Source organism: Hyperolius riggenbachi, chromosome 5 (genome assembly GCF_040937935.1).
Source record: "Hyperolius riggenbachi isolate aHypRig1 chromosome 5, aHypRig1.pri, whole genome shotgun sequence".
NCBI classification, from domain to species: Eukaryota; Metazoa; Chordata; class Amphibia; order Anura; family Hyperoliidae; genus Hyperolius; species Hyperolius riggenbachi.
This window is the reverse complement of record NC_090650.1, coordinates 420,475,695-420,502,448: the sequence shown is the minus strand read 5'-3', so window position 1 is coordinate 420,502,448 and position 26,754 is coordinate 420,475,695. Positions and strand designations below refer to the sequence as shown.

Here is a 26,754-nt window from a genome sequence, read left to right as displayed (position 1 = left end):
AGATCTGGGGAAGAGAGCAGGGGATTCTGGGAAGGCAGAGGATGGATATTGTTGGATGCGAGCAGCACATCACAGAGACTCGGTGCTCACAGGTGGCGGGGGGGGGGGGGGGGGGGGGGGCGGATCCGGGGGAGAGAGGAGGGGATTCTGGGAAGGCAGAGGATGGATATTGCTGGAAGTGAGCCGCACATCAGAGACTCGGCACTCACAAGTGGCTGGGAGAGGATCTGGGGAAGAGAGGCAGGCTGCTGCATGCTAATACCTAGAGGGGCAGTGTGTGCTAATGACAGACGATGAGCTGTCAGAGATGCAGAGTGGGATGGCTGCTGCACAGAAGCTAGCCGGCTTCCTGCTTTGTAAAACATGGAATGTGGAGCCTGAAGCCACAGGCACAAGCCTAGGCTATTGTTCTGGATCTGTGGATTTGACTTTCTCCCAAATATATCTTCTGCGGAGGCTTCCGCCACAAGCTGACCTCCCTGATGGAAAGTGGCGGCCGGAGCGGCTTCTGCGAATCGAAAGTGAAAAGTGAACATGTTTGTAACACAGCTTGACAAAATCCAATCTGCCCCCGGAGGGCTTGGCTGGGCCTGACGAGGAATCCATTTGTTAAGTCCAGTTTTATTCAGCTAACCCCGTACTAACTCTTGTTTCAAAGTAAATGAAACACAGAGACGCGCGCACAGAGAGAAGCTGCGCGCACACACACACCTCACACCTCCAGATCTTTTCTAAAAGATGGTGTGCTTCTTGCTTTGCTGGCTTTCAAGAACTGCTGTGTCCAAAACACTCCCCCTGCTCACTAAGGCAGCCAACGTTTCATAGATTCTCCACACCCCCCCCAAGGGGAGAAGATTTTAAATCCACCCCCCTAGAGCATACATGTCAAACTCTGGCCCACAGTACAAATGTGGCCCGCAAAGCCTTTAAAATTGGCCTGCAAGTGGTTTTCCCCACGTTGCATTATGTTTGGCCCACTCTAGATCAGTGTTTTCTCAACATTTCATTGGTAAGTACCCTTTTGTAACCCTGTACTCACCAAGTACCCCCTAGTATAGTAGTAGAAATTATCACAAGTACCCCTTGACAAATATATATTTAATCGTAGTCATGATTAAATTGGTTTGAAAATCAATTTACTAAGCATTTTTAATTTAACTTAAATACTAATTTGGTGTTGTTTTAAATAAGATGTATAATTTTCCTTAAAACTCTAAAATAGGTTATTCTTGGTTAAGTATATGAAGCCCGAGTACCCCCCTGAAACCATCAGAAGTACCCCCTGGGGTACGCCGTACCACACGTTGAGAACCTCTGCTCTAGATAACCAGATAAGCCATATGAAGGGAGGGACACCAGGATACTGTATGGGCGATGGAGTACCACTGTACGCAAGAGAACAGTATAGGGGAGGGAGGGGAGGGACCACTGTAAACCAGGAGAGGGGGAACTAGACACCAGGGGGTACCACCAGGGAAATGGTATAAAGCAGGGAACGGTATAAGGCAGTGATCTGCAAACTTGTAGTTCCTTAACCGCTGAGAAGCCAAGTCCCACAATGTATTTGCCTTTATGAATCATGGCTGTCAGACTCCCACAATGCATTGTGGGACTTTTAGTTCCTTAACAGCTGGAGAGCCACGTTTTCAGATCACTGATATAGGGGAGGGAGAACCACTAGACACCAGGGTACTGTATAGGGGAGATGGGAGCACTAGACGCCAGAAAAATGTTTTGGATCAACCGAGGGAGCACTAGACACCAGGGAACTATATAGGGGAGAAAGGGAGAACCACTAGACACCAGGTAACTGTGAAGGGGAGGGGTGAGGAACACTGGACATCAAGGAACTGGATAAAGGAGGAAGGCATTCCCTAGGCATTGAGGTTGGCCCGTGACTTTGGTCCCATTGTTAAATTTCGGCCCACTTTGTATTTGCGTTTGACACCCCTGCCCTAGAGTGTGATTGAGAGGGGGCTGGGCCTGAGAGCTTGGCCACACCTCTTCTTCCCTCCCAGAAATCTGTGCAGTTCTGCTATGCTCAGAAATGAAACTTTCCACAGAACTGTCGTATTCATGCAACTGGTTTTTCTCATTAAAAATAAAGGTACCTGGTGCTTATTTTAATCAACTAGACTTCACTTATGTGACTAGAGGGAAGGGTTATTGTAATAGCACATGAAGCTTCACCGGGATATTAATGACCAGTTTCTTTTCATTGGGGCCTTTTTCTTAAAGAGAATCTGTATTGTTAAAATCGCACAAAAGTAAACATACCAGTGTGTTAGGGGAAATCTCCTATTCCCCTCTGTCACAATTTCACCGCTCCCTCCGCATTAAAAGTGGTTAAAAACAGTTTTAAAAAGTTTGTTTATAAACAAACAAAATGGCCACCAAAACAGGAAGTAGGTTGATGTACAGTATGTCCACACATAGAAAATACATCCATACACAACCAGGCTGTATACAGCCTTCCTTTTGAATCTCAAGAGATCATTTGTGTGTTTCTTTCCCCCCTGAGGGGGGAGTGCATAGCAGAACCACAACACTGAAGAACTTGGCAGCCTTCCAGACACAGGCTGACAAGTCTGACAGGGGAAAGATACATTGATTTATTACAGAGACTGTGATAGTATAAAGTGCTGCAGTTAGCCAGAACACATTAGAATAGCTTTTGGAACTTGTAGGATGATAAAAAACAGGATGCAATTTTTGTTACGGAGTCTCTTTAAAGGACAAGTATCAAAGTTAACGAAAATTCCAAATGCCACATATATTTCCAGTAATTACTAGTAAATAGCTATACGTAGGCTTTTTTTCATCTTTTCATTTTTTATGTGAGGAAAATATGACCTTTACTGAGAACAGTTTTTACTGTGGTCATAAGTATGGAGGACTGTGTCCAGCACATCCAGGATACAGAAACAATCTTCACTGGCTGTAATACTGAGAGTAAAATGTCTTCAGAATGATACAAAGCAGAAATATAGCATCTGATAGTGTGTAAAGAACTCATCAGCTGTTCCTTTGTCTCTCTGCCTTACGCAGTCTATAGGAAACTGTGTTAACAGCCTGAAAGCGCTCATTCTGAATGGGGGGTGTAAGCATGCAAGTACAGGATAAAGTGCAGGTCCTTCTTTCATATCCTTTCTCTGTACCTGAAAAATCTCTCTGCTGTTCTCATATGATCTGCGAGAAAGCAGTGTGTGTGAGCAGAGCAGAAACAAACAGTAAATCATTCCTCTGTGAGAAGTGACCGAGAAGTGCAACCTATCTACATAGTACAGCTCTGGCCCCTACGCTGACTTTGTTACAAAAGCTGATACAGGAGGTTGTTTTTTTTTTCCCCCACACAGGCTGTGATCAGAGACTTCTGAAAAGCTTTCTATTGTGGTTGGCTAAACGCTCTATAGGTATGTGGGGTTTGCAGAATGACATTTTCTTTGATAGTTCCTCTTCATGTTCTGACCAAACTTTTGGTGGCGTACTTTGGGAGGGAAGCACTGTCCACTGGTGAAACAGACAGCCATAAAACCTAGAATATTGGAACCCTTTCCACAGTATTCAAAACTAAAAGTTTGCCATTTTTCTGAGATCGGATGTTACTTGGGGCCCATTTGTCAGCTGTCAGGCCGGAGCTTCTGGGAGTTTTTTGCGCCGTTGCTTATGAGCAGCCCTTCTATAGGCTCCCTCAGTACAGTTATTATAAGTTGCTTTTCTGCAATTCCTTTTCTTTTATCCCTTCCTCGATGGATGCCGGCTGCCAGTATAGAAACGAGGTCATCGCTGTGCGGCAGCCCGTCTATACCATAGTCATTACTGGCTCACATGCTCACAATTAAAACATGCCACAGATCCCTTTGAAGACGTTAATTAATCTAATATTCATCGTGACTTTTCCCTGCCAGCCACGCGTTCCCCGGATGAAGCGTTTCCTCGCTGGGCTCTGGGCGACGCTGCTACGGGTGATACGACTAGTTAGCATTCTCTGAAAGGAAGCAAAGTCAGGCTGTGTCGCCGCCCCCCCCCCTCCTCTTTTCTGTCCACTCACACATTCGCCGTCAGGTTACATTAGCCACGCTTGTACAGAGCACGCCGCGTCCGCCGCCACCTCCGTCGCACCAAATGCTTTTAAGAACGACCGAGTTCACACGTTCGCGCTGTTATCTATCGCTGCGTGGCCTAGTTTGCCTTGAAGTGTGCGTTAATGAACAAGCAGTGCTTATCAGTCGCAGAATGTAGTCCCCAAAGAGCTTGTTAATTAAACACCAGGGACCGTGGCAACCAATCGGTGTGTCTCATCAGAGGCAGCCAATCAGAGGAGACTCTTCCCCCCCCCCCCCCAAATCTTGCTTTCCTTCCACCCTGTGGCAATGTTCTTTTTAAGTACAAGAAAGCATAACAATATTTCCTGCGACTTGGTATGTGATTAAATTCATCATGTTATGTTGTTGACTAGCCGACCAGCTACAGATTAGTTTGAATATTTGCGTTTATTGACCTCTTGGTACAAAGTTAAGCTTTATTCACATTTCACACCATGTCTGAAACCTGTATGTTGAATTTTAATGCATTGCAAGGGGGATAGTGCATGGGCAACTTGTTAATTTAAAGCAGGATTAAAGTGAACCTGTAACAAAAAAAAAAAAGTCCCCTAGGGCCTAGAGGGTACTCACCTTGGTAGGGGGAAGCCTCGGGTCCCAATGAGGCTTCCCCATCCCTGTAGCTGCAGACAGTCCAGCGCTGGCTCCCCTGAAGTGTCCCACAATCCTGGCTTGACAAGCCTGACGAGGCTAATATATTTACCTTCCCTGGCTCCAGCAGGGGGCGCTATAGAGGCACTCAGCACAGTGATAACCTATCACCGAGCGGAGAGCCGATACTGCGCCTGCGCTGGAGCTGGGAAGATAAAAATTGACATCCCCGCCGTTCCGGGAGCTTTTTCGACGCTGCCGTGGGACACAGGAGGATGGGGAAGCCTCGATAGGATCCGGAGGCTTCCCCCACCCGATGTGAGTACCCCCCAGGGGAACTTTTTCTCATTTACAGGTTTTCTTTAAAGGGGAACTTCAGCCTAAACAAACATACCGTCATTAAGTTACATTAGTTATTTTAACTAAAATAGATAGGTAATATAATCTCTTACCCACCCTGTTTTAAAAGAACAGGCAAATGTTTGTGATTTCATTGGTGCAGCCATCCTTTTCATGGGGGCAGCCATCTTTTTGGTTGAAAAGAGGTGACAGGGAACATGAGACACAGTTCCAATTGTCCTGTGTCCTGATCACCCCTCCCAGATGCACGTGCTAGGCTTCAAATCTCAAATTCAAATTTTAAAAATAAAAAATTGCACCAAAACAGCAGAATGAGAACAACATCAGAAATCCCATCATGCTTTGCACAGCATCAGAAGAAAAATGCCCGGGCAGTTTTCTTCTCTGCAGCTAAAAATGAGGCTTGGGTGAGAAAAACAAAGTTCTAATGCTTCGAAACTGTTAAAGAAACAGATTTTGGGGGAGGTCTTGTCCCACTTAAAATGAGGTTTAACCACTTCAGAAGAAGAAGAAAAGGGAAAATCGAGAGCCCCCAATAGTGTATTATTGTAAGTTTGATAATCGTATGGGTAAAAATAGTAAGTTATACTCACAAGTGTAGGTTGCCGGACCAGGCAACCACTAGTATCACAGACGGGGAGATTGAACCTGTCCCCGCTCAGGTTAAAAGGAGTCGCTCTCTGCGTAGAAGAAAAAAGAGGGGGGTGTCCACACCCATCCACCAAGTGGATATCACGTAATGAGAAAAATCAGAGGCGCCAATAGAGTAAAAATGTACCAATTAAAACCAAATTAAAATTGTGGGTGGCAGTGGTGGACCTGCCCACCTCCAACAAAAAGAACCACTACAATGGTTGACAATATAAATTTGGCAACGCGAGGCGCCACGCTAGTACAGACTACTACTCGGCTGCTCCTGATTGTATGTATTTTGCCTGAGGAGGCGGGCTTGGGTCCCGTGAAACGCGTTGCAAACTAATTGTTATTGTTGGAGTACTAAATTTATTAAATTTATATTGCCAAATTTATATTGTCAACCATTGTAGTGGTTCTTTTTGTTGGAGGTGGGCAGGTCCACCACTGCCACCCACAATTTTAATTTGGTTTTAATTGGTACATTTTTACTCTATTGGCGCCTCTGATTTTTCTCTTTAACCACTTCAGGACTCAGCCTTTACCCCCCCCCCCCCCCTTAAGGACCAGCGCCGATTTCTGAGATCTGTGCTGGGTGGGCTCTATAGCCCCCAGCACAGATCAAATACCAGGCAGAGTGACCAGATCGCCCCCCTTTTTTCCCCACTAGGGGGATGATGTGCTGGGGAGGGTCTGATCGCTCTATGCGTGTGGGTGGCGGGGGGGGGGGGTACCTCAAAGCCCCCTCCACTGCAGGATTCCCCCCTCCCTCTCCTCCCTCCCTTCCCCGGAGATCAGAGGCTGCACAGGAGCGGGTCTGTCCTGTGCAGCCTCTAACAGGCTCCTGCCTGTCATGTGACAGCGATCCCCGGCCGCTGATTGGCCGGGGATCGCTGATCTAGTACAACGCTGCTACTGTTAGCAGCGTTGTAAAAATGTAAACCAAGCGGATTATTTCCGCTTGTGTTTACATTTAGCCTGCGAGCTGCGATCGGCAGCCCGCAGGATAATCACGGAGCCCCCCCGCTGTGAATTGACAGGAAGCAGCTGCTCGCGCGAGCGGCTGTTTCCTGATTAATTAGCCTGCAGCCGACGACGCAGATGTGCGTCGCTGGTCCTGCAGCTACCACTTTGCCGACGCGCGTTATGAGTGCGCTGTCGGCAAGTGGTTAAGGGGACCCATTAGTTTTCTCCATGCCAGCTCCGTAGCTAACTCCGAACTCTTTTTACCCCTATGCTCCACCATATGCTCTGCAACTCCCCCCTGAGAATAATAATCTGGACATTTGTATAGCGATTTTCTCCTATCGGACTATAAGCACTCGAGCTGCAGCCACTGGGACACGCTCAAGAGGCCACCCTGCAGTGTTAGGGAGTCTTGCCTAAGAACTCCTTACTGAATAGGTGCTGACCCTAGCCAGGATTTGAACTCTGGTCTCCCATGTCAAAGGCAGAGCCCTTAACCAGAATACTATCCAGCCACTCTGTCAAGAACACCCATCCCCCTCAACCTGAAAAGTGAGTATTTGTCAGTAGAAAGGAAGTGGTGGTATTTGGCTCAGCCCTCGTATATTCGCACGTCGGGTGAGAGAGTCCCGTCCAGCGGCTTGTTCCTGTGCAGCACATCACACTCCCTACATGGTCGCGTCTCTCAAGGGGCCGCCGTGCAAAACCTCAGCTTCACCTTCTGGCTGTAAACTGTTTCATTATTACGTCTGCCTGAGTGATTTCCCGGTCCCTTAAAGTGGACCTGAACTCTTGCACGGGACAGAAGGAAGACAGAGAAATGCACCCTGTGTGTATTTAGAGTGTTTAGCCTGGCTAGTTCCCCCTCATCTGTGACTAAGCAAGAGTTGTAATTTGATCTTTCAGCTATGTCCCCTCAGGAATCTTCTCTGCCATGGCAGAACAGCTAATTTGTAAACAGAGGATGTTAACCCTATGGGCCTTTTTCCACTAGCCTGCGATTTGCGATTTGCTTCTGATCGCAAATCGCAAGGTACATTAAACTAATGGAAACTGCAGCAGCAATTTCCATTAGTGCGATCCGATTGCGATGCGATTTTGGTCAAAGCGCAATCGTCGTCCTGCCGCGTTTTGTATGCGATTGAGCTGGACTATAATGAGTATAGTAGCTCAATCGCAGTCGCATGGTGGAAATTGAAACGCGATTGCGATCGCGATCGGAATCGCGATCGCATTCCATAGTGGAAAAGAGCCCTATGTCTGCTTCCATGAAAGCAGGAAGTAGACACACTGCAGGATTTGTATCAGCTGTAACAAAGAAATGTTTTACTTTAAAGATTATGTTGTTGCTTATCTTTTTTTTTTAGAGTAGAGAGGAAGTTCTGAGTTTAGGTCCGCTTTTCAAGCAGATCTGAGAATAGGAACTCCTCATGTGCATCCTGGTCACATTGCAGGAGCTAAAGGGGTACCCCGGCATCACATAGAAAACTGACGCGATTGAGAAAAAAATATGGTGTCTTCCATACTTCAGGATCAGCACTTTGGACCAGTGCGCACTTTAGCGTATTGGTGCTGATTTAACAATCTGGGGACTGTGCAGCTAAACCTCTATGCCAGGAATGTGCTTGTTTGCTTAACCTTTTCGGGACCATGTGAATGAGATCCTACGCCGCACTTGTGGCTGTTCTAGCCTGATGCGGCGTAGGATCTACGCTGGCCCGAAATTTCCGCTCCCGACGCGATCGTGCGCACCCGGAGGGGGAGATCAAGCTGTCATATGACAGCCGACATCTCCCCCGAGTGATCAGCAGCCATCGCGTATGGCTGCTGATCACACGATCACTACGATCGCCGTCGGATCGTAGTGATCTGTTTGACAGCTGCGGCGGCAGGGGGGGAAAGAAGAGGATCCACTCACCTCCCTGCCGTTCCAGCGACGATCGGCGCCCCCGTCCGCTCTGGCCGGCATCTCCGCTTCATCTGACGTCAGCGCCGGGTCCCGGCTTGATGACGTCATCAAGCCGCGACCCGGAACTGCTCGTCAGATGAAGCGGAGATGCCGGCCGGAGAAGAGGGTCCCGTGCGGCTCATCGCTGGAGCCTGGAAGGTAAGTGAAGGCTGCTGGCAGAAGGGGGGGCCCAGGCCACCAAAGGGGGACACAATGCCCGGCAGCCACACACGGGATCCGGCCGCCTGACCCCCCCAAACGCGCGCACCCCCTTCCCGCCAAAAATGCCTTGTCCTTAAGGGGGGGTAGGTGGCCGGTCCCGAAAAGGTTAAAAGGAACCTAAGGTGTGCAACCTATGGAAGCTGCCATATTTATTTCCTTTTATACCATAACAGTTGCCTGGCAGCCCTGCAAATCATTCTGGCCAGTGGGGTCTAAATAGCACATCTGAAACAAGCATGCAGCTAATCTTGTCAGATTTGTCAGGCATCTGATCTGCATGCTTGTTCAGGGTCTATGGCTTATAGTATTAGAGGCAGAAGATCAGTAAGACTGCCAGGCAATGTGTATTATTTAGTGGATAGTCTGTGCATCCTCTAGCGAACTCTTGCATACTGGTGCTCTGTGTGGGGCTGGGCACTCTATGCATCCTCCTGCATACAGGTGCTCTGTGTGGGGCTGGACACTCTATGCATCCTCCTGCATACTGGTGCTCTGTGTGGGGCTGGGCACTCTATGCATCCTCCTGCATACTGGTGCTCTGTGTGGGGCTGGGCACTCTATGCATCCTCCTGCATACTGGTGCTCTGTGTGGGGCTGGGCACTCTATGCATCCTCCTGCATACTGGTGCTCTGTGTGGGGCTGGGCACTCTATGCATCCTCCTGCATACTGGTGCTCTGTGTGGGGCTGGGCACTCTATGCATCCTCCTGCATACTGGTGCTCTGTGTGGGGCTGGACACTCTATGCATCCTCCTGCATACTGGTGCTCTGTGTGGGGCTGGACACTCTATGCATCCTCCTGCATACTGGTGCTCTGTGTTTGGCTCTACACTCTGTGCATCCTCCTGCATACTGGTGCTCTGTGTGCTGCTGTACACTCTGTGCATCCTCCTGCATACTGGTGCTCTGTGTGTGGCTGGACACTCTATGCATCCTCCTGCATACTGGTGCTCTGCGTGTGGCTGGACACTATGCATCCTCCTGCATACTGGTGCTCTGCGTGTGGCTGGACACTGTGCATCCTCCTGCATACTGGTGCTCTGTGTGTGGCTGGACACTATGCATACTGGTGCTCTGTGTGTGGCTGGACACTGTGCATCCTCCTGCATACTGGTGCTCTGTGTGTGGCTGGACACTGTGCATACTGGTGCTCTGTGTGTGGCTGGACACTCTATGCATCCTCCTGCATACTGGTGCTCTGCGTGTGGCTGGACACTATGCATCCTCCTGCATACTGGTGCTCTGCGTGTAGCTGGACACTGTGCATCCTCCTGCATACTGGTGCTCTGTGTGTGGCTGGACACTATGCATACTGGTGCTCTGTGTGTGGCTGGACACTGTGCATCCTCCTGCATACTGGTGCTCTGTGTGTGGCTGGACACTGTGCATACTGGTGCTCTGTGTGTGGCTGGACACTATGCATCCTCCTGCATACTGGTGCTCTGCGTGTGGCTGGACACTCTGCATCCTCCTGCATACTGGTGCTCTGCGTGTGGCTGGACACTATGCATCCTCCTGCATACTGGTGCTCTGCGTGTGGCTGGACACTGTGCATCCTCCTGCATACTGGTGCTCTGTGTGTGGCTGGACACTATGCATACTGGTGCTCTGTGTGTGGCTGGACACTGCATCCTCCTGCATACTGGTGCTCTGTGTGTAGCTGGACGCTGTGCATACTGGTGCTCTGTGTGTGGCTGGACACTGTGCATCCTCCTGCATACTGGTGCTCTGTGTGTGGCTGGACACTGTGCATCCTCCTGCATACTGGTGCTCTGTGTGTGGCTGGACACTATGCATCCTCCTGCATACTGGTGCTCTGTGTGTGGCTGGACACTATGCATCCTCCTGCATACTGGTGCTCTGCGTGTGGCTGGACACTCTGCATCCTCCTGCATACTGGTGCTCTGTGTGTGGCTGGACACTCTATGCATCCTCCTGCATACTGGTGCTCTGCGTGTGGCTGGACACTATGCATCCTCCTGCATACTGGTGCTCTGCGTGTGGCTGGACACTCTGCATCCTCCTGCATACTGGTGCTCTGTGTGTGGCTGGACACTCTATGCATCCTCCTGCATACTGGTGCTCTGCGTGTGGCTGGACACTATGCATCCTCCTGCATTCTGGTGCTCTGCGTGTGGCTGGACACTGTGCATCCTCCTGCATACTGGTGCTCTGTGTGTGGCTGGACACTATGCATACTGGTGCTCTGTGTGTGGCTGGACACTGTGCATCCTCCTGCATACTGGTGCTCTGTGTGTGGCTGGACGCTGTGCATACTGGTGCTCTGTGTGTGGCTGGACACTATGCATCCTCCTGCATACTGGTGCTCTGTTTGTGGCTGGACACTTTGCTTTCTCCTGCATACTGGTGCTCAGTGTGTGGGGCTGTACACTCTGTGCATCCTCCTGCATACTGGTGCTCTGTGTGTGGCTGGACACTGTGCATACTGGGGCTCTGTTTGTGGCTGGACACTCTGCTTTCTCCTGCATACTGGTGCTCAGTGTGTGGGGCTGTACACTCTGTGCATCCTCCTGCATACTAGTTCTCTGTGCAGGGCTCTACACTCTGTGCATCCTCCTGCATACTGGTGCTCTGTGCGGGGCTCTACACTCTGTGCATCCTCCTGCATACTGGTGCTCTGTGTTTGGCTGTACACTCTGTGCATCCTCCTGCATACTGGTGCTCTGTGTGCTGCTGTACACTCTGTGCATCCTCCTGCATACTGGTGCTCTGTGTTAGGCTGTACACTCAGTGGGCAATTACACGCTTGGCTGGAAAGTAATGTTGCACAGGATGCAGGCCGAGTTCATTTCACAGCCTCTGTAGGAAGGCGTTGTACAAATGCTTCCTCATTCAGACCTTGGACTTCCCTTTCTCTGATTGCGGGCTTGTTAGCTTCTGCTTGCATAGCTTACATTTTACTAATTGTCATGTAGTTTGCCACATGTCCCCGATCTCTCTGTCCCTTCAGCACTTGTTTCTCTTGTCACATTAAAGAGGAACTGTAGTGAAAATGACGCAATGGATAAAACAGCTTTTTTTTGTTTTGTTTTGTGTGTAATATTGTTTATACGTTATTTAATCAGTATTTGCCCGTTGTAAAATCTTTCCGCACCTTGATTTACGTACTGAAATTTCACAAGTGACAACATCTTTTGTCCTGTCAGGTGCATTTCTGTGGAATGTTTATTTCTGAGCATTCCAAAGTCCGTGAAAATAATGTATGGTCTCACCGAAATGTTGTGGTTGGAGAATGCTGCATAGCTTGAAAGCCTAGGCCAGTGATGGCTAACCTTGGCACTCCAGCTGTGGTGGAACTACAAGTCCCATGAGGCACTGCAATACTCTGACAGCTCTAAGCATAACTCGGGGAGGCAGAGGCATGATGGGATTTGTAGTTTTGTCACAGCTGGCGTGCCAAGGTTAGCCCGTCACTGGCCTAGGCTAATCACTGGATGGGCGGGGCTACAAACCAATATACAGCAATCTATAAAGATAGGAAGTGATTCTGATGCTGAAGCCAGGAAAATTAGGGAAAGTGAGTATCCAGAATAATCTCCTGCATTCTCTGTGTGTCACTACAGGACCTCTGTAATGTTTGGACCCATATCGGGGCATTGTTTGATCTTCAGAATATTGACTTCGTTCTTAAAGTGGTTTTCCGATCACTAATGGAGGCAGTGCAGTTCTGTGTGATCAGGCAGAATTGTCTAGTCTATAGTTACATTTCATTCCATTTAAAAGGACTGTTAAAGGTCACCTGAAGTGCGCGTAATATTGAGGCTGCCACATTTATTTTTTCTTCACCAGTTGAGGACCACAGACTTACCCCCCCCCCCCCCCCCCAGTGACCAGGCTATTTTTTTTTACAATTCAGCACTCTGCAGCTTTAACAGCGTGCTGCACGGTTACAACTTAGCAGCCAAATGAGTTTGCCCCCTTTTCTGCCCACCAACAGAGCTTTATGTTGGTGGGCTCTGATCGCTGCTGCAGTTTTTTTTTCTTCCCTCCCCCGAGGGGATCGCGTGCTCAGCCGCTCCAGGGGACAGCCAAGTGAAAGAGCTGTCCCTAGTACAGTGCTGCGGTAGATCGCAGTGCTGTACAACGAAAACAAACGTCCGTTTGCTTTCCTTTCAGTCTGCAAGCAACGATCGCGGCTGGAAGAGCGATTTCTGCTAATCTTCTCCCCCAGGACTTGCGTTAGATGGTCAGGAGAGGGGTTTAAGCAATATTAGTTGCCTGGCGGTCCAGTTGATCATTCCGCCATCAGTAGTGCCTGAATCTCACTTGAAACGAACTTGCAGCAGCTAATCCAGTCAGACTTAAAGTGGAGATAAACTTTTACTCATTGCATAATTCTGTTCCTTTCCTATTGTTTATAGGGCATTCCTCAAGCCAAATACTTTTTTGTTTTTGTTTTAATACTCTTATTCCCTATAAACTACACAAGCCACGCCCACAGGTTTTCAGAAAGCCAAGGCATTTTCAGACAGTAGCAAGGGCTCATAGGTGCTCAGTATGGGCAGGAGGAGGGGGAGGTGTTACTAGCCAGAGATTTCAGAGGCAGAGGGGAGGAAGGGGGGGGGGGGGATTAGGTTTTTTCACAGGCTGAGTGCTCAAGATACAGATAAGCTTGCCCGTGTTTAAGGTTTACAAAAAACATGGCTGCTGTCATTGTATCACAGGAAGAAATAATCATATTCTATTAAAACTGTTTGCAGCTAGATTTGTTGTGTAAACTATCTAAACTTTAGATACGATATATAGACAAGTTACTAGTTATAGTTAGTTTTTCATCTCAGATCCGCTTTAAGTCAGAAACACGTTATCAGGGTCTATGGTTGAGATTATAAGAAACAGGCTAAGCAGGACAGCCAGGTAATGTGCATTTTTTTAAAGTGGACCTGAACTCTAGCACTGGACAGAAGGAAAACGGAGAAATCCATACTGTATGTATTTAGAGAGTTTAGCCTGTCTGATTTCCCCTCATCAGTGACTAATCACAAGTTGTAATTTGATCCCTGGGCCGTGTTAGCTGATTGCCACTGCAGAGAGAGGTAATTGGTAAACACAGGATGTTAGCAATATGTCTGCTTCCATGAATCAGGAAGTACAATCTGTGCAGATTTATTGCAGGATTTTCACAGCTGCCTGCAACAAAGAAATGTTTTTTTTTAAAAGGTTATGCTGCTGTTGCGTATCTTATAGAGCAGAGAGGAAGTTCTGAGTTCAGGTCCGCTTTTAAATATGGCAGCCTCCATATTCCTCTTAGTTAAAGAGTAGCTGTCGGGCATAAAATCAAAAATCAATTATTTATTTTTATCTGGTAAACAAGTAATAAGGATGGTAACCAGGCAGTCCAAAAGTTAAACATCACTATTACTTTTCTTGTTGATAAATGATCATTCCCCAGTTTACATGACTCTTAAAGAGACTCCGTAACAAAAATTGCATCCTGTTTTTTATCATCCTACAAGTTCCAAAAGCTATTCTAATGTGTTCTGGCTTACTGCAGCACTTTCTACTATCACTGTCTCTGTAATAAATCAACTTATCTCTCTCTTGTCAGACTTGTCAGCCTGTGTCTGGAAGGCTGCCAAGTTCTTCAGTGTTGTGGTTCTGTGATGCATCTCCCCTCTCTGCACCCTGCCTGTGTATTATTTAGATTAGGGCAGCTTCTCTCTTCTCTCATCTTTTACAAGCTGGATAAATCCTCCTCTGAGCTGGCTGGGCTTTCACATACAGAGGAATTACATACAGGCAGAGTTGTCTGCACTCTGCAGGAAGAAACAGCCTTACACTTCAGTGGAAGATAGCTGCAGGGGGAAAGAAACACACAAATGATCTCTTGAGATTCAAAAGGAATGCTGTATACAGCCTGCTTGTGTATGGATGTATTTTCTATGTGTGAACATACTGTACATCAACCTACTTCCTGTTTTGGTGGCCATTTTGTTTGTTTATAAACAAACTTTTTAAAACTGTTTTTAACCACTTTTAATGCGGCGAGGAGCAGCGAAATTGTGACAGAGGGTAATAGGAGATGTCCCCTAACGCACTGGTATGTTTACTTTTGTGCGATTTTAACAATACAGATTCTCTTTAAGGTCCGTACACACGCCTGATCAAAGGCAACAACGGGTCCGTCGTCACCTCCTGCTGGGCGTGTTTTCAGCAGACAGTACAGCGTGTGTACAGTCTGTCGGTGGACTGATAAGGCTGTTTCTGAGCGATCCGCCGGGCGTTGCCTTTGATCAGGCGTGTGTACGGACCTTTACTTGGTACACAGAAAATTTGGTACACGAGAAGTTGCTGGGCATGCTGGGTTGTCTTTTTTTTTTGCTTCACTACTTCTCCTCAGACTTAAAGGGATACTGTAGGGGGGTCGGGGGAAAATGAGCTGAACTTACCTGGGGCTTCTAATGGTCCCCCGCAGACATCCTGTGCCCGCGCAGCCACTCACCGATGCTCTGGCCCAGCCTCCAGTTCACTTCTGGAATTTCAGACTTTAAAGTCAGAAAACCACTGCGCCTGCGTTGCCGTGTCCTCGCTCTCGCTGATATCACCAGGAGTGTACTGCGCAGACACAGACCATACTGGGCCTGCGCTGTGCGCTCTTGGTGACATCAGCGGGATCGAGGACATGGCAACGCAGGCGCAGTGGTTTTCTGACTTTAAAGTCTGAAATTCCAGAAGTGAGCCGGAGGCGGGGCCGGAGCATCGGTGAGTGGCTGCACCAACACAGGATGTCTGCGGGGGACCGTTAGAAGCCCCGGGTAAGTTCAACTCATTTTCCCCCGACCCCCTACAGTATCCCTTTAACTAATGCAGCCTGATTGGCTGAAGCCTCTTTCCCTCCTGTTTTCCCCTCCCACACCTCTTTCCTCTCTGGCCAAAATTTCTCAGGCTGAAACAATGCACTTTCTTTAGTGAAGGGCGGGCAAATCAGGCAGAGGAGACTAAGGGCGGATATTACATCACGACTGGCTTCAAAATAGCCACAGTAAATATGGAAACTGTCTAGAATAGGATTCTATACTTTTCCTTTATAAAATTCACAGGAATCATAACGTGGACCGTGCAGTACAAATGTTATGTAAGTAGAGCAAGTATTTATCTACTTATATATATTTTTTTTTTCCTGAGATAGTATGGCTGACGGCTCCTCTTTAAGCAGTACTTTAAGGCTGATAGAGGGGTCACTTGACTTTTGAAATTGAGGGACCTAAAGGTGATTATATGGAAGTGGGGGCTGTTCTGTAATTCTGCCCATCACCGATCAGCCATGCTGTGTTCCTAGATGATGAAATAGCAGGTCACGTTGTTGTACAGCCTTTCCAGTGTGTGAGGGACAGGTACTCTTCAGATGAGGAGTACACATTCCTGCACCTCAGGCGAGGGGAGTGGAGGCACTGCAGCCTACATTACTGTACAGCCTCTGCAGTGTGTGTGGGACAGGTACTCTTCAGATGAGTACACATTCCTGTACCTCAGGCGAGGGGAGTGGAGGCACTGCAGCCTGCATTACTGTACAGCCTCGGCAGTGTGTGTGGGACAGGTACTCTTCAGATGAGTACACATTCCTGCACCTCAGGTGGGGGCACTGCAGCCTGCATTACTGTACAGCCTCGGCAGTGTGTGTGGGACAGGTACTCTTCAGATGAGTACACATTCCTGCACCTCAGGCGAGGGGAGCCACTGCAGCCTGCATTACCGTACAGCCTCGGCAGTGTGTGTGGGACAGGTACTCTTCAGATGAGTAGTACACATTCCTGCACCTCAGGCGAGGGGAGTGGAGGCACTGCAGGCCCGTAAACTGGTTTTGCTTCATTGCTGAGATTTTTGCAGGATTTTCTGTGTCCTCCAGCCAGTCGCCTATTCACAGCGATAAAGTTCTTCTTATGCTGCCAAAGTGGTATTTCCGGAGATTGTGGCTGCAATCAAACAGCCAGTAATGGTTGCGGTTACATCCAGGCAGTGTGTTGGGTAAGTGAATGGAGCTTTCGCCTCCCAGCACAAGAGTCAAAAGTTCAACTACCGGTTAGGACATGAGCCGTGTGAAATTTGGGTTGCCTCTGTGCATCTTGGTTTCCTCCCACTTCCAGAATATATAATTCATACCCCGTTTTATATAAGGGACCTTTAGCTATAATGGTAGATTGTAAACTCTGAACTGGAAATGCACTTATTAAAATTGTGTATGTGTAGTACTAATATAAATAGAACATTAGCAGCATAGAACATAGTCTCATGTTCATATTTTCAGAATTTAAAGACACTGAAGCGAAATAAAAATTATATGATGATTTGTATGTGTAGTACAGCTAAAAAAAATAAAACATTAGGAGCAGAGACATAAGTCTAATATTGTTTCCAGTACAGGAAGAGTTAAGAAACTCCAGTTATCTGTGCAAAAGAGCCATTGAGCGCCAACAAGTCGCAAAGAGGTCTGTCTTCTGAAGCTTATTTCAAGTGTCTGCCAAAAAAAAAAAAAAAATACAATGTCAGAGGACAGTTCAAAAGTTCACTGGCCTGCTCTGTAAAATCATTTAGAGTGGTGAGTAGAGTGTAAACTGCAAATATTAGAGAATGATGCAATGTTATAAAAAAAATATAACTGAAAAAATATGAGAATATTTTCTTTGCTAATGTTCTAGTAATTATCCGTACTACACAACAAATTAATTATATCATAATTTTTTTTTCTCTTCAGTGGCTCCTGTCACCCGCAATAGTGCCCTAAACCTTGGCCAAGTTGCGCTTCATCCCACAATGCGTGGCTCGGCAGCGCATGCTCCCCCGACGCGTTCTTGTGTTGCTTTGTAACTCTTTGTGCTATTGTGAAATCTCATTGCGCCAGTTCCTGTTCCTCTCTGTGTTTCCCATCTGTTATGCTGAACTACCTTGTATGTCCTGCAATTTTCAATTGTCCAATTCTGCTGAGTCTTCTGAAAATTCCGTAACAGTTTTTTCTGCAATTACTTTGGGGAAATGTTTTTGTGATAGTGCTAGACACAATTGGTCTAATATCGTTTTCATAGTTCCTCATTCCCCGTTCTTTTCTTGCTCACTTGTGGCTGCGTTTCAGTTGTGCACTCTCCTGGGTCCCCTTGATGTATGTATTTCAATAGCAAAAAGTGTTGTCCAGGGAGACAGGAGGGACGCAGAAGCCTGGGGGGGACAGGAGGGGTGCAGAAGCCTGGGGGGGACAGGATGGACTCGGAAACCTGGGGGGACAGGATGGATTTGGAAACCTGGGGGGACAGGATGGACTCGGAAACCTGGGGGGACAGGATGGACTCGAAAACCTGGGGGGACAGGAAGGACTCGGAAACTTGGGGAGACAGGATGGACTCGGCAGCCTGGGGGGACAGGATGGACTCGGCAGCCTGGGGCGACAGGGTGGACTCGGCAGCCTGGGGGACAGGAGGGGTGCAGAAGCCTGGGGGGACAGGAGGGGTGCAGAAGCCTGGGGGGACAGGAGGGGTGCAGAAGCCTGGGGGGACAAGAGGAGCGCAGGCACCTGTGGGGACAGGAGGGGCGCAGAAGCCTGGGGGGACAGGAGGGGCGCAGAAGCCTGGGGGGACAGGAGGGGCGCAGAAGCCTGGGGGGACAGGAGGGGTGCAGAAGCCTGGGGCGGCAGGATGGACTCGGCAGCCTGGGGCGACAGGATGGACTCGGCAGCCTGGGGGGACAGGAGGGGTGCAGAAGCCTGGGGGGACAGGAGGGGTGCAGAAGCCTGGGGGGACAAGAGGAGCGCAGGCACCTGGGGGGACAGGACGAGCGCAGGCACCTGGGGGGAGAGGACGGGCACAGAAGCCTGGTTGGACATGATGGGTGCAGATGCCTGGGGGGGGGGGGAGTTGCAGAAGCCTGGGGAGGGGAGTTTCAGCCAGTTTTCCCGGTTTTCAGTACAAGTACATCAGATTACACTTGGATTGATTTCTCTGTGCATCGTCCATGCTTCTGTATGGCTAGACTGTGATTGCAGACAGGTCTGTGTCTGGCCTGCGCACCTGATGTCGTGCCCTGGCTGACTGTGGCTTTTTCTTCCTTTCAGATCCTCCGGAACAAGAGCGGCTGCACCTCCTCGTCTGGCATAGTGGGGATTCTGCAAACCACTTGAAGAAGCTCTCGTCCTCTGGTAAATATTTGCTCAGCTGTCCCCTTACTTCAGAGACTTTCTAGCATGACTGGGGCTCACCGCAGAGCACTGCATGCTGGGACCTGCGTCCCCCTTCAGTCAGGACGGCCACATAGCTCCTGCCTGACTCGCGCTTTCTGTCCGGACAAGTCAGTGTGGGAGGCAGAGATGTCTGAGGCAAATGCTGCTGAGGAAGGCCCAGTGCACACCAGAAAGCGCTATCGTATTCGCAAACGCTCAGCGCTTTTTGGAGTGATTTTTTTTTTTTGTGATTCTAGGCATTTGCAGAACTATTTTCTACACATCTAGCTATTTTTGAAGCATTTTGGTGTAGTTTTTTTTTTTTTTTTTGGTTACAGTAAAGCTGCAGCTGAACAGCTTCTGTGACAAAAACACTTGGAAAATGCTCTGATCTAGCGCTTTTCAGAGCGGTTTTCCACTTTTCTATACTTAACATTGAGGCTGAATCGCCTCAGAAATCAGCAGAAATGCTGCATGACCCGAGTTTGCGTTTGGGGAAAAAACAAATCGCTCTAGTGTGATCCATTCCATTGAAATACATTATCCAAGCTCTTTTCAAAGCTCTGGCGTTTTTAAAAACGCTCAGAACCGCTCTTGGTGTGCACCAGCCCTAATTCTGGGCTTTCTCACACCTAGCGGCCAATCCCTAGCTGCTGTTTATTCTGTTGTTTCTCAGGAAAGCAAACCAGCATGAAGTAAAGTCACAGCACTAGTCCAGCCTCAGAGAAGCATTGGGTAGTGTGGGAGGGGGTTAGAGTTTTTGTGGTCTGTATTGCTGTGGCCAGACTAGGGCAATGTTTCCTTCTCTTTCCTAACGTAGGGCTCTTTCACACTGGGATTTAATTTCTGCCCCTTGCATAATGTATCACACGGGTTCTCATCCTCGCCCTGTGCATTGTCATCCTCCTTGCGCTGTTAGTTTATCCTCATGGCAATGTCGGTGACATCTAGAAAAGAGACGTGCCCGTGCCCCTGCGTCATCTGAGGTAGGCGGAGCACGCTGAAATGTGCAATGACTCTGAGGACACGTCGAATGCTGGCACCACCCACCTCTCCATAGCCGCTGCTTGTCCTGGTCTACACGGACACCGCGCTGCTGGCCACAGGTCGGTTGCATGCCGCTAACAGCGTGATGGGAGCTAAGTGTCACTTGTGCAAAGCCAATTCGTCCAACAAACATTGTAAATAAATAAATAAACAGACTGCTAAATAAGTAACTACTTCTTAAATAAGGTTATTATGCTGTTGGGTATCTTTTAGAGCAGAGAGGAAGTTCTGAGTTTAGGTCCGCTTTAAAGAAAAACATTAGTTACAGTTGATACAAATCCTGCAATAAATCTGCAGGATTTCTTCTTCCTGCTTTTATGGAAGCACACATAGGGTTAACATCTTGTGCTTTCAGATGAGCTCATCTGCCGCGGCAGTCAGGTGACACAGGGGAGAGATCAAATTACAACTTGATTAGCCACAGATGAAGGGGGATTAGACAGGCTGAAACTCTCTAAATACATACAGGGGGCATTTCTCTGTTTTCCTTCTTTTAACCACCCTGGCGTTCTGATTAAATCGCCAGGGCGGCTGCGGGAGGGTTTTTTTTAAATAAAAAAAAAACTATTTCATGCAGCCAACTGAAAGTTGGCTGCATGAAAGCCCACTAGATGGCGCTCCGGAGGCGTTCTTCCGATCGCCTCCGGCAGCCAGAAGAAGTAACGCGGAAGGCCGCAATGAGCAGCCTTCCGTGTTTGGCTTCTCCGAGTGACGTCATGGACGTCAGCCGCCTCCGATCCAGCCCTTAGCGCTGGCCGGAACTATTTGTTCCGGCTGCGCAGGGCTCAGGCGGCTGGGGGGACCCTCTTTCGCCGCTGCTCGCGGCGGATCGCCGCAGAGCGGCGGCGATCGGGCAGCACACGCGGCTGGCAAAGTGCCGGCTGCGTGTGCTGCTCTTTATTTGAGCAAAATCGGCCCAGCAGGGCCTGAGCGGCAGCCATCGGCGGTGATGGACGAGCTGAGCTCGTCCATACCGCTAAGATGGTTAAGGTCCACTTTAAGTTGTACACACACCACATCACACACACCCCACACACCACACAGCTGCAGTGTTCTCCCCAGGATCTTAGCTGGGTGCTCCACCCGGCTAATTTTGGTGAGCACCCGGCTGTTATCAGCTCACCTCCTCCTCTGCTGTAAGCACAGTTGTGCAGAGAATTACCAGCCCTGTATTCTCTCATCTCACCCCACCCGGCTGCTTTTTCATACCACCCGGCTGGAAAAAAATTCTGGGGAGAACGCTGCTGTTGCCTGCAGGAATAGACACTTGATCCATCGAGTAACAGTTCAGGGGCGAGTTTTGTACTGTTGCTATGCAGGGGAGGGATGACAGCGCTGCACATGAGGGGCGAGGCCAGTAGGGGGAGCAATGGACTTAGCCAAGATGACCCGTCACGCTGGATCTCTCGGCAATGCATCGGGTTTACCATACGCAGGCTTGACAGCGATTATACAGGTGAAACTCAAACATTAGAATATCGTTTTAGAAGTCCATTTATTTCAGTAATTCAACTTAAAAGGGGAAGCTAATATATGAAATAGACTCATTACAGGCAAAGTCAGATATTTCCAGCCTTTACTTGTTATCATTTGGATGCTTATGGCTTACAGTTCATGAAAAACCCGAAATCAAAATCTCAGACCATTAGAATATTGTGAAATTGTTCAATATTCTAGGCCATACATGTCAAACTCCGGCCCGTGGGCCAAATCTGGCCCTCAGAGCCATTAGATTTGGCCTTCAGGTGTTTTCTTCGCTTTGCATTATGTTTGGCCCACTCTAGACCACCAGGGAATCTATATTGGAGAGTAAGCCCTAGATCACCAGGGAAGCCATATGGGGAGGTGGACAGCACTAGACACCAGGGAACTGTATAGGGGAAGGAAGGGGCCACTAGACACCAGGGAACTGTATAGGGGAAGGAAGGGGCCACTAGACACCAGAAAACTGTATAGGGGAGGGAGCACCACTGAACATCAAAGAACTGTATAGGGCAGTGATGGCTAACCTTGGCACTCCAGCTGTGACAAAACTACAAATCCCATCATGCCTCTGCCTCCCCGGGTTATGCTTAGAGCTGTCAGAGTATTGCAATGCCTCATGGGACGTGTAGTTCCACCACAGCTGGAGTGCCAAGGTTAGCCATCACTGGCCTAGGGGATGGACACCATCCCCAGGGAACTTTATAAAGGAGAGAGCTGACCACTAGACAGGAATTGGCCCCAGAGCTAAATATCGGCCCACTTTGTTTTTGAGTTCGACACCCCTGTTCTAGGCTCAGTGTCAGACTGTAATCAGCGTATTCATGCAAAACACCTGCAAGGGTTCCTATTCCATGAATTAGTCTCACTATTTTATGTTGAATTACTGACGGTGTCCTCCCTGGAATTTTTTCCCAGCTGGGTGGCATGAAGCAGTAGCTGGATGGGGCGTGATGAGAGAATGCAGGGCCGGCACTTCTCTGCTTACAGCATAGGAGGATGTGAGCTGATGACAGCCGGGTGCTCACCAAAACTAGCCGGGTGGAGCATCCAGCTAAAAGAGCCTGGAGAGAACACTGTCTGAAATAAATGGACACTTGCAGGATATTCTGATTGTTCGAGTTTCACCTGTATATTTTGATTTTCCTGGCCAATTCAATCACGTTGAGTTATTTTCCGGACTAAACTAAATGCTGTTACCTAAACCTATTTGTCTGCTGTTCTTTATAACTCTACAGCTGTATAATAGTTATAGGTTAATAAGGACTGATTAAGAATGACCAAAAAAAAAAAAAAACACAGGCGAAGGGCTAATTTGTAAGAAAGGTGTCAGTGCTGCTAATTGCAATGAATGACCTTTTTTGCCACAGGTGTTTGTCTGAGATTGCATGGTTGTGCTGTATTCTTCAATTAAAGTAGCCCAACCTATAGAATTACAGATCGTCCACATAGCTGCGCCCATGTTATGCGCATGTAAATAATTTTTTTTTGGCTTGCCATGTCTTTGTAGTATTGAATAGCCAAACACTATTTACAATTGTGCACAGAAGGTACTGTATCGCCATCTTGTGGTAAATTGTGTTTACTACAGGTGAAGGACAAATCTCTGGTATTGATTTCACTGAATTATTTTGCAGTTGCTGTTCCAGTCAGGAAATGATTGAAATGATTAAAGAAGCACAGTAGTAACATAGAGTAGAATTGAATTTAAGGATGCCCATGTTTACAGTAGTTATCCTGGTTTCATAATTAGAAACACTTCCTATATCTATATATTTTTGTATATCGGTATGTATTCATGCCCCCTCCCAGTGTTGCTTAGCCTAGGCTGTTTAGCTATGCAGAATTCTCATCCCAGAGCATCCTATATAATAAAACCGCAAGTGTCCATCCTGTCCCCGTGTCCGTGGTTTTTTTTGCTACTACGTAATCTGTTCCAGCGCTGCGTAATATGTTGGCGCTTTATAAATACAATGGGCAGCTGTTGGGACAGGAGGACAGGACCAGGGAGCTGGACGTGCGGTGCGCGCATGGCTGACGGGTATGCATGCGCACTGACGATGGGTTGAAAAACCTAGAGCACGTTTTTAAACGGGCTTAGGTCACCTAGTTTATGTATCATTTCACTGGCTTTGGAATTCTCAGAAACAGACTTTCTGTAGAGGTCACCCGACGGGACAAAAGATTTCACCACCATGTGATAAATTTCAGAAAGTAAATCAGGGAGAGGAAAGATTTTCAAAATGGGCAAACACTTACTAAATAATTTGTAAATGAACATTGTATAACAAAATAAGCAGTTACATTATTTTCACTGCAGTACTTTTTAACATGAATGACTAAAAACTAGAGGGTTTTTGGATATATATATATATATATATATATATATATATATATATATATTATAATATACACACACACAATTTTTAGCCTTATTTCTTCTATCCTATAAGTTCCTATACCTGTTCTAATGTGGTCTGTCTTACTGCAGCCTTTCCTAATTGCACAGTTGCTGTATTATCTCTGTTATATAATCTAATCTTCTTTCCTCTGACGGCTTTGTCAGGCTCAGGCAGGAATGTGCTGCTCTGCTTGTGATAGGATAGAAGCTATACACACCCTCTCCATGCCCCCTGCAGGCTCTGTGTGAGCCACAGACAGCTTCTCTCAGCCTATCACATGCTGTTAGCAGCCATGTCTTTCGTTTGTAAACACTGCCTAAAACTGGCAATTACAAGCCAGGATTGCAGCAGGGAGTGGCAGAAACAGCACAGAGGGGCCCAGGAGAACATAATGAATAGAATGGTATGCTTTTTATTGTAAGAATTTTAAAATACAAATTATCTTTAAAGTGATCAAAAAGCCAGCATTTCTACTTTGCTCTAAAAGATTCCTCACAGCTTGAAAGCTACTATCCCAGAATTTTTCTTTAGAAGAACATCACTGAAAAGGGTTAAACAAAAGCACTTTGTCCTGCTATTCAGCTTCAATCCGCATCCAAACTGTAGATAACAGTATCTTTGTTTACATTCCAATGTTGTTACAGTGTGTGTAAACACAGTGTAACAGGTGAAAAGGAGCTCTCTGTGCTTCAGTAATAAAAAGTAAGAAAACACATTTTTATTTAATGTTATGTCGGAGTTTCAGACCACTTTAATACTACAGATATCTATCTATCTATTAAAAATACTGACATAGGTGCATAATACAGAGATGGTACACGTTAGAAATAAGTTATAGTGACAACTTATAGTGAATAACAAAATAATAAAGTACAAGACACAAAAGGTAGAGAGACCTGCCCTTGTGAGATTACAATATAAAGAAATAAGGTTTTCATCCAGGAATGTTCTGTTTTTAGATTATGTTCAGAAAGGAGCACAGCTTGGCCAGAACCTGAAGGGAAACCGTCTTAAGTTTTTGATTATAGACGTTTGTGGAGAGGGTTGTTTTAAAGTGGAGCTGTCAGCCGTACTATCTCAGAAAAAAACCCACATATATAAGTAGATAAATACTTGCTCTACTTAAATAACATGTGTATTGCACTGTCCACCTTTTGATTTTAATGATTTTTCTGCAGTAAAAAGAGAAAATCCTTCTTAGCATTTCCCACGTTAACTTTGGCTGTTTTGAAGCCAATCCTGATGTAATTTCCTCCCTTACTCTCCTCTGACTGATTTGCCCGCCCTTCTCTATAGAAAGTGAATTGTCTCAGCATGAGAAATATTGGCCAATCAGAGAGGAACAGAGGTGTGGGAGCGCAAAACAGGAGGGAAAGCGGCTTCAGTCAATCAGGCTGCATTAGTTAAAGGAATACTGTAGGGGGGTCGGGGGAAAATGAGTTGAACTTACCCGGGGCTTCTAATGGTCTCCCGCAGACATCCTGTGCCCGCACAGCCACTCCCCAATGCTCCGGCCCCGCCTCCCGATCACTTCTGGAATTTCAGACTTTAAAGTCTAAAAACCACTGCGCCTGCGTTGCCGTGTCCTCGATCCCGCTGATGTCACCAGGAGCGTACTACGCAGGCCTAGTATGGTCTGTGTCTGCGCAGTACGCTCCTGGTGACATCAGCAGGAACAAGGACACAGCAATGCAGGCACAGTGGTTTTCAGACTTTAAAGTCTGAAATTGTAGAAGTGAACAGGAGGCGGGGCCGGAGCATCAGTGAGTGGCTGCGCGGGCACAGGATGTCTTCGGGGGACCGTTAGAAGCCCCGGGTAAGTTCAACTCATTTTCACCCGACCCCCCTACAGTATCCCTTTAAGTCTGAAGGGAAGTAGAGAAGCAAAAAAGGACAACCCAGCATGCCCTGCAGCTCCTTTTTGTGTACCAAATAAGAGTCAGGTAAACTGGGGAATGATCATTTATCAACAAGAAAAGTAATAGTGATTTTAACTTTTCAATTGCCTGGTTATTATCCTTATTACTTGTTTACCAGATAAAAATACAGAATTGATTTTATGCATGACAGTTACACTTTAAAGTGAACCAGAGACGAAGCACTGTCATGTATTTTACCATATATATCAGTGGGAACATTAGAGAAAACACCTACCCTGCTCTCTGTTTCATCCTTCACTGCTCAGTCAGCCCTGATAAAATTCCAGACTGAGCATTCAGTCTGGCTTTGCTCAGTAATCATTATAGCTGAGTCTGTCTTCTCTGCTGTCTTTTCAAGCCCAAGCCTGCCCCCTTCTGGCTCTGCCATAATGACTCAGCTATAATGGTTCCTGAGCAAAGCCAGACTGAATGCTCAGTCGGGGATTTTATCAGGGCTGGTAACAAGCAGGCTGAGCAGTGAAAAATGAAACAGAGAGCAGGGTAGGCGTTTTCTCTAATGTTCCCACTGATATATATGGTAAAATACGTGAGGGTGCTTCATCTCTGGTTCACTTTAAGGGTGAGTTTGAAGGTTACAAGGTTCGGAGGACGACTGATGTGTTTAGGAAGAGAATTCCAGAGGATTGGTGAGGCTTATGAGAAACCCTGTATATGTGAATGGTTGGAAGTGAACTAAGGTAGGAAAGAAGGTTGTGTACAGAGAACAGGTTGCGATTGTGATGGTATTTGGAGACTGAGGAGGTGTACAGGGGGAGTAAGTGTGGACAGTTTTTATGGTGGAGTTAAGTTTGAAGTTACCTCTCAGGTTAATTGGCAGCCAGTGAAGAGTTCGACAGAGAAGGCGGAGTTGAGCGCTGAATTCAGTATAGACTGGAGGGATGAAAGTCTGTTAGTA

At 47.4% G+C, this 26,754-nt stretch overlaps 1 protein-coding gene across 3 annotated transcripts in view; it reads left to right on the top strand.

Moving 5' to 3' along the window:
• CYRIB (CYFIP related Rac1 interactor B) overlaps nt 1-26,754 on the top strand; it is a 195,531-nt gene that overhangs the window by 98,844 nt on the left and 69,933 nt on the right. For all 3 annotated transcript variants that reach the window (XM_068238025.1, XM_068238024.1, XM_068238026.1), the window contains exon 2: nt 18,884-18,967. The gene's annotated coding sequence lies outside the window, so the exon portion shown is untranslated. The remainder of the gene's footprint in view (nt 1-18,883; nt 18,968-26,754) is intronic.